This window comes from Rhinopithecus bieti, unplaced genomic scaffold, assembly GCF_001698545.2.
Source record: "Rhinopithecus bieti isolate Rb0 unplaced genomic scaffold, ASM169854v2 scaffold_1530, whole genome shotgun sequence".
Taxonomy (NCBI): domain Eukaryota; kingdom Metazoa; phylum Chordata; class Mammalia; order Primates; family Cercopithecidae; genus Rhinopithecus; species Rhinopithecus bieti.
In genome coordinates this window covers 1,108,786-1,117,764 of record NW_016803808.1, presented here as the reverse complement: position 1 = coordinate 1,117,764, position 8,979 = coordinate 1,108,786, and the positions used below count along the sequence as shown (strand labels likewise).

The 8,979-nt window shown below is 39.1% G+C and overlaps 1 long non-coding RNA gene across 1 annotated transcript in view; it reads right to left on the bottom strand.

Moving 5' to 3' along the window:
* Positions 1-8,588: 8,588 nt before the first annotated feature.
* LOC108516033 (uncharacterized) overlaps positions 8,589-8,979 on the bottom strand; it is a 17,247-nt gene continuing 16,856 nt past the window's right edge. Inside the window, exon 4 of the long non-coding RNA XR_001881701.1 lies at positions 8,589-8,878. This is a non-coding gene — a long non-coding RNA (uncharacterized LOC108516033). The remainder of the gene's footprint in view (positions 8,879-8,979) is intronic.

Below are 8,979 nucleotides of genomic sequence, written 5' to 3'. Positions count from 1 at the left end.
TTATTGTCCTTCTCCTGGACCTTGATCTTGATGGTTACATCCTTGTAATTAACACACATTACTTCTACCTCTACCTCCAAATGAACTACCATTTTAACCATTTTTCGTTTTCTTGTTAGACCAAAATCCTTTCTCTTTGAGTCTCAGGTATATTCCAATTGTCATCAGTTCCATTAATCTGCATAGCTATGACTATATAGATATTATTTCTTATGCCAATAGCTTATCAATTTTATTTCTTAGAGCAGTGCTGTCCAGTAGAATTTCCCGTGATGACGAAAATGGAAATTTCTCCCCTCTGTCTCTCCACTGTGTCCAATACTCTAGCACTAGCCACAGGGAACTATTGAGCACTTTATGTGGCTAGTGCAACTGAATCTTAGTAGAATGGAATTTTTTATTTTAATCAATTTAAATTTAGATAGCCACATGTGGGTAATCACTGTCATATCGGAAAATACAATTGTTGGGAAAACTCCCTGCCAGAACAGAAAACTGCCCTCTTTAAGCAGAGAGCAAGCTCAGACCAAAGAAAGAGGTGGAGCACTCCAGTCTGGGAGGTCATCAAAGATTTATTCAGGGGGAACTTACATGTGAGGCAGTCCAGGGTGGCAGCAAGACAAGGCAGATCTTGCAATGCATGCTCTCTATTCTCTTACACCATGAAAATAAAAGGGAAAGGGGGAAAAAGTCACTGGTGGTGTGTCAAACCTCATGGCTATTTTCCTAATCTATTTACTTTCTACTTAAAGGGACTGGTTGAGTTCCCTACAACCTGGTCAACATTCCTAAACAGGGCTGTTTCAGGGGCAAGCAGTTATCTTGTTCCACCGGTTGCTCTATCCTACAACTCACACTGTGGCCACATACCCAGAATACATTTTCACAACAGCAGTCTTACTAGATCCTGTATACGTATGTATCTGCATCCAGGAGAGAGATAAGATAATAGTTAGAAGTCACGTGAATCAGATAAAGCCACAGTAACCCCTACAAGGCACAAAATATTGCTGATCACCAATCATCTCTTCAAAATACAAAATGTTGAGTATTCTCTTGATGTGCCATTTGCATAATTTTAAATAACAAAAACATAGATAATTTTTTGTATAATATAGCGAATAATATAGAGAAAAAGCACTATTGGAGTATAATAAATGAAACCACTTATTGGCAAAGCTAATATTATTAGACTAAAGAGAATTTTTGGAAAGATACACTCTAAATAATGATGGAAAGGTTGGAAATAACCGCCAGGAATATTCAATGTGGATCCACTCTGATGTAAAATTGACTTTCAAATGTTCCAGTGGAAAAAGCCAAATCTGAAAAATAAGAAATCCATATGATTAAAGTATCGTTGTGTGTCTATGGCCACCTCCAGAGTGGAGGGGGTGGCCTCCCTACGGTGAGAGTGCAATGCAGACGCCTCAGTGTTCACGAAAGGGTGCTCTGCTGCTTACATATCTGGTAAAGGGAGGATGTGGCTCTCCTTTCAGTTACAATATTGGTTATCTGACTTTCAGCTACATGTTAGAGACTCAACTTATGAACTGTCTGGACATAGCTCATTTGAAAACTCCGGCTGAGACAAATGTCATTTTCCAAGGACCCTGTTCCTTAAGGTTCCCTGAGTTTCAGCACTGTGTCAAGATGAGTCTCTAGAAAACTTGGACCCAACTTGTATTCCCTTGGCACCTTCATCGCAGAAGAAAAACTTCACAGCATGGTTCAGCCTCATAAGAAACAGTCATGAGTAGAACTTTTGGGCCTTTCTTGTGAGACTGGGAGGGGACATTGTCCGGCGTGCTACTCACTAAATCCACCCTCTTGAGAAGTTGCTCACAGACATGAGAGCCAGAAAACGATTGTTTCATGATGGACTGGAGTGTTTCATTTTCTAAGACAATGAAAAATATGTAACCAGTGTGTTTCCCTCTTTGTCTTCATCCCCAAGCAACTCAGAGCCACTTATGTGCTTATTTGCAGATTTTCTCAGTCCAAGATTTCTTTTTTCTTCTTCTTTTTTCTTTTTTTAACAAGGCCTTTTTTTTTTTTTCACTCCAACATCCGGAGAAAACACATTTAAGGAAATGTTATCAAATAGTTACAGGAATTGATAACTTTGAAATATATGTACTTCCTTATAGAGGGAAAAAATAATCAGAGTAGATAGAATCTTTTAAATCAGTTTTACACAGAGAATACCGAAAAATGTAATCATAAAAATGATCTCATTTAAGAAGATTCAGTTTATGTCCTTTCCTAGGGTCAACCAAATGACTAATGTCAAATTCCCAAAGCACATAGATACAATAACATTTCCTCACAAAAGAATGACCTAGGATTTCAATGTTCAAATTTTCAAATTTTCCACTTTTTGAAAAAACTGTGTTTTATTTTAGATTCAGGAGCCCATGTGCATGTTTGTTACATGGGTATATTGTGTCATGTGGGATTAGGCCTCTAGTATACTCATCACCCAAGCAGTGAACATTGTACCCAATAGGTAATTTTTCAGCCCTCATCCCCACAAGCCCCCCTCTGTTGGAGTCCCCAGTGTCTCGTGTCTCTTATTTTCATCTTTTTGTCCCTGTGTGCCCAGTGGTTCACTCTCACTTTTAAGTGAGAACACGAGGTATTCGATTTTCTGTTTCTGAGTTAGTTCACTTAAGATAATGGCCTCCAGCTCCATCCATGTTGCTGCAAAGGACATGATGTCATTCCTTTTTATGGCTGCACAGTATCCCATGGTGTATATATACCACATTTTCTTTATCCAGTCAACCATTGATGGACACATAGGTTGGTTCCATGACTTTGCTATTGTGAATGGTGCTGTGACGAATATACAAGTGCAGATGTTTTTTTTATATAATGATTTCTTTTCCTTTGGGTAGGTACCCAGTAATAGGATTAATAGGATTGCTGGATCAAATGGTAGTTTTATTTTTAGTTCTTTGAAAAATATCCATACTGTTTTCCATAGAGATTGAACTAATTTACATTACCACCAACAGTGTATAAATGTTCCCTCTTCTCTACATCCACACCAACATCTGTTGTTTCTTGACTGTTCAATAATGGCCATTCTGACTGGAGTAAGATGACATTTCACTGTGGTTTTAATTTGCATTTCTCTGGTGATTAGTGACATTGAGCATTTTTTCATGTGTTGTTTTAAGCCCAAGATTTCTTTTTTAATTTTTTAAATTTAATTTTTTTTATTTCAATAGGCTTTTGGGGAACAGGGTGTTTGGTTACATGAATAAGTTCTATAGTGAGATTTTGGTGCACCCCTTACCTGAGCAGGGTACACTTTTACCCCTCAACCCCTCCCACCCTTCTCCCCGAGTCCCCAAATTCCATTATATCATTCTTATGCTTTTGCATTCTCATAGCTTAGCTCCCACTTCTAAGTGGTGTCCGCCACCACTCCCAGCTAATTTTTGTATTTTTAGTAGGCACGGGATTTCACCATGTTGACCAGGCTGGTCTCGAACTCATGACTTCAGGTGATTCACCCACCTCGGCCTCCCAAAGTGCTGGGATTAGAGCCATAAGCCACCACGCCCAGCCCAAAAAGATTTTTATAGGATTAAAAGGACCATCAAGTTTATGATGTTTCTACATAAAGTTATATTCTGACATCTTTGCTGAATTGCATTCAAATATTGCCAGATGGGTTGGTATCTCTGGCATTCTTAAAGTGCTGCCATGCCTCCGTTATGCACTTCGTATGATAATGATCTGTTAGCATCTAACTTTGAGCTCCTTAAGGGAAGGGCTATGTCTTATTTCATTTTCCCATTAGTGGTCCATAGCACAGTATTTTTTGCCCACTAAACAAAAAATGGATTTTCAGGAAGATTATTTTCCTCATTTGTCACTTTAATCAATACTCTATTTATGTTGAAATTCAGTACTGGTTATTTTATTGCTGTTGTTATTCTGCCCTTAATAAAATGGGAAACAATGTTACAAAGAATCAAAACAGAATAATCAAATTCCTTTCCCTAGCTACCTACCTTTCTGCCTCAAATCTCTGATTTTCAAGCTTTCCTTATGGATAATTTCTTCTTAAAAAATCATTACTGTGTATCTACCTCAGAACTTGTCCAGATCCTCAATTTTATTTAGTTTGGAGTTTTAAATTTTTGTTTTTTAAGATACCTATACAAATTATTCCAATAACTTCTGAATATTTATCTTCATCTTTCATGTTGAAAACTTTCATTCAATGTAGTGAAGAAGAATTTATTGATCACTGAGGGCACTGTTCTATTAGAGGTCAAATAAAATTTACATAAGTCTTTCTCATTCAGCTATGTGAAAATCCCCATGTTTTCCTTAGTATGTTGGAACTCAGAAACTACTAACTTACTTGCAGAAATGGAAAGGGTAAAAGGAGGGTGTGGCTGACTGCAAAGATGGCCAACAAGAATCCTGCCCATCCCTATGCATGCATGCTTCTCCTTCTACCAAGAGGTGCAGTGCGTTTCCCCTCCCTTGAAATTGGACTAACCTGTGACATTTTGATCAATGAAGTGACACTGTACTAGTTCTAAGCCAAGGGTATAAAAAGCCTGGCAGCCTTCTACTTTCTTTCTCTTGGATCCCTGAACCACAATGCGAAGAAGCCAGGCTACCCTGTTGGAGAGAGAGGTGGCATGGAGGAACACTGAGGTGCCCCAGCCAACAGGCAATGCCATGGTCCCAGATATATGAGTCAGGTCATCTGGCATCCTCTAGTCTTAATTCAGCCCAGCTGCCACCATGTGGATCAGAGAGAAAACATTCCACTGAGACTTCCCCCAACTGAAGATCCACAGAATGGTTAAGTCAACATGTTTGGGGATAGTTTGTTACACAGCTTTGGAAAACTGATGCAAAGGAGGTGTGGTGGTTAAATCATATGTGTCAATGTGACTGGGTTAAAGGATGCTCAGATGGCAGGCAAAACATTGTTTCTGGGTGAGTCTGTGAGGGTATTTCCAGAAGAGATCAGTATTTCCAGAAGAGATCAGTAGACCCAGTAAAAAATCTCCTCTCTCACCAATTGGGCTGGCATCATCCACTCCATTAAGGGCCCAAATAGAAGAAAAAGGCAGAGGAAGGGTGAAATCTCTCTCCTTCCTAAGCCAGGACATCCATTTTCTCCTGCCCTCAGACATTGGCACTCCTGGTTCGGAGGCCTATGGACTCAGACACACTGGCCTCCCTGGGTCTCCAGCTTGAGGGCAGATCATGGGACTTCTTGGCCTTCATAGTCACATGAACCAATTCCCATAATAAATCTCCTCTAGTATATCTCTACATATTCCATTGGTTCTGTTACTCTGGAGAACCCTGACTAATCTAGAGGGAAAAGGGAAACTCTTTCCCTGTGCTTAGCATCTATATTCCTTGTCTGCATATGCTACAATGCTAGTTTCTATTCTCCCTACCTATCAAAATTCTACCTGTCTTTAGAAACTACACAAAGATCCAAGCATAGGAGATTGGTTTTTTTCCAGATTATTTCCTCCCCCAGGACTGAGGCACAGTATCTTCAAGATGGGCCTGGAACTTATTGTTCCAGAAGTGGCCCATGCACTAGGAAGTAAGAAAGCATGCACACACACACACACACACACACACACAAATTACAGGGACATTCAAGGGGATCTCACTGGTCAAATCTGTTGCAATTTGCCACCCAAATTAAAAAGTACAGTAATGAATTATAAATAATACAGGAATTCATGAGTTTAGACCAAAAATAAATATATATGAAACAAAAGGAGGAAGAAGGAAAAAAGAGAGAAGGATATGTTGATAGATGATAGACAGGTAGGTAGACACATAGATAGATAGATAGATAGATAGATAGATAGATAGATAGATAGACAGACATAGAGGAGAAGAAGGGAGGGCTCTTGCTTATACCAAAATGCCAAAGCCAAATGGAAAATATGGTGGGAGTGTTGGAGTTGGAAAATCCTAATTTTGTAACCATCATGTTAAATGTTGGCTCCAGCAATTAACAGCTGCTAAGTGTAAGGGAAATATTGATGAGAAGCAGGATATTCATAAGTTCTTAACATGCCAGTCTCTAATAAAACTCATTATTAGTTACAAGGGAGAAAAATAAATCATAATTATAGACTGGAAAGATCAGACACCACCTTAACCAGATAATCAAAATGAGCATCGCTTATGAAGGACAGGTGGATATCACGTGCTACCAGATGTGATACCCTGAAAAGAACACAACCCTGCCTGTGCCGTCTTCTGGTCAAGAACACATAACCCCAGTGTAACCACAAAGGAACAGCAGATAAGCACAAATAAATACTGTTATCAAGGTAAAAAGAAAAAAATAGTGGGAACTAAAACCATACTCTCCAAAAGCATCAATGCCATAAAGGGCAAAGAAAGGCTGCGGTTTCAAGGAGGCTAAAGAGTCTCAATAATAAATGCAATATTTGACCTGGATCCTGTACTGGGAAAAATGCCTTAAAAAATGCTACTAGATCAAGGGAAAAAATTGGAAAATGGATTGTAGATTGATAGATTAATGTATTATGTATCAATATAATTTATGAAGTTGATAACTGTACTGTGGTTACTTAAGAAAAAAATCCTAATCTTAAAAAATATACACTGAAGTATTTAGTGGTAACGGGCTATAATGTATGTAACTTATCCTTAAATAATTTTTTTAAAGTGTGTGTAAATAAATAAATAAATAAATAAAGAGCAAGCACCAGTGATAAAGCAAATGAGGTAAAATGTCAACAACAGGTGAATCCAAATCTGGATAAAGGGCATACAAATGTTCCTTATACTATTTCTATTTTCGTAATGATTTTAAGGCTGAAATTATTTTCAAACAAAAGTTAAGAAGTTCTACCATTCTAAGATATAGCCCATGAAGCTGTTTAATTCTCAGACCTAAATCATCTCCCCTCTCTAAATCCCATGGCACTTTACTGTTTTGTTTGTTTTCGTTTAATTATCACATACAGCTTTGTGTTGTTAGTTGTCGCAGGTTGTTTGGGGTGTAGAAGTCTGGATTTTGGCTTCTTGGTTTCATAGGAAGTCCCCCGCATGCTCTTTGTAGCTCCCTCGTGTCCCTTGTAGAATGCTGGCACAGGGTAGGTGCTCTGCATGAGGTGTGGAAAGCTCTGGATACCAAGATTTGGCTTGAAGTCTTTGCTCTGCCGCTCAATTGCTCCGTGAACGTGGCAAATTAACATAAGTCTCTGTGCCTCAGTTTTCCTGTTTGTTAAACTGGAGTTTTCCTGTTTGTTAAACAGTAGGTGGCTTTTCCTGTTCTAAAATCAGTGGTTCAGTATTTGTGTGGTTACGTTTCAGCAGTTTAATGTTATAGATGAAAATGTAAACAATTTTGAGATTTTTTTTTTTTTAAGACAGAGTCTAGCTCTGTTGCCCAGGCTGGAATGCAATGGCACCATCCCGGCTTGCTGCAACCTCCACCTCCCTGGTTCAAGTGATTCTCCTGCCTCAGCCTCCTGAGTAGCTGGGATTACAGGCGTGCACCACCACACCTGGCTAATTTTTGTATTTTTAGCAGAAATAGGGTTTCACCATGTTGGCCAGGCTGGTCTCAAACTCCTGATCTCAGGTGATCTGTCCGCCTCGGCCTCCCAAAATGCTAGGATTACAGGCTTGAGCCACTGCGCCCAGCCAATTTTGAGATTTTTAATGTGTGTATATATGTCAATTGATATGATAACAGGTTGCAGCTATTCAAAGCGATTCAATAGCCATTGCAGTACATCGAGTTCCATAGAGACTGCGCCAGGAGCCCGTGAGAGCTGGACAAGCATGGGGCAAGGCTGTGTCTCGTCAAGGAAACATAACTAACCATGGGCAAAGGTGATCTTAAAAAGCTGAGAGGCAAAATGTCATCATAGGCATCCTTTGTGCAAACTGGCCAGGAGGAGCACAAGAAACAGCACCCAGATGGTTCCATCAGCTTCTCAGAGCCTTCTAAGAAGTGCTCAGGGAAGTGGAAGACCATGTCAGCTAAAGAGAAAGCAAAATTTGAGGACATGGCACAGGTAGACCAGGCCATGAAATGAAAGAGAAATGAAACCTACATCTCTCCCAAAGGAGAAATGAAAAAGAAGCTCAAGGATCCCAATGCATTCAAGAGGCCTCCTTCCGCCTTTTTCTTGTTCTGCACCCCAACATTAAAGGAGAACATCCTGGTATGTCCATTGGTGATGCTGCAAAGAAACAGAGAGGTGTGGAATAACAGTGCTGCTGGTGACATGCAGCCTTGTAAAAAGAAGACTGCAAAGCTGAAGGAAAAATACAAAAAGGACATTGCTTATTGCTGCATACCCAGCTAGAGGAAAACCGGATGCAGCAGAAAAAAAAAAAAAGAGTCATCACAACCGAAAAAAGCAAAGAAGGAAGAGGAGGAAGATGAAAAGGATGATGATGAGGAGGAAGATGAAGAAGATGATGATGACTAAGTTGGTTTTAGGGCAGTTTTTCCTTGTCTATAAAGCATTCAACCACTCCGCACATAATTCACTCCTTTTAAAGAAAAAAACTCTGAAATATAAGGCTGTGTAAGATTTGTTTTTAAACTCTACAGTGTCTTTTTTTGTACAGTTACATTACCAAATACGTCTTTAAATAACCCTGTCCTGGTGCTATTTTCAATAGCCACTAACCTTGCCTGGTACAGTATGGGGATTGTAAATTGACATGGAAATGTAAAGCAGGTTCTTGTTGGTGTACAGCACAAATTAGTTATATACACGGATGGTAGCTTTTTCATTTTCAGTTGTCCTTGATGCAGCTTATAGGAAACAACTGTTGTTCTGTTAGCATTGTTGTTCTGAATACCACTCCATAACTGCAAAAAAAAAAAGTTGTAACTATTTGGTTGACATTCCAAATGCTTCTAAGTAAATACAAGTTTTTTTTTTTTTTTTTTTTTTTTTTTTTTTTTTTTTT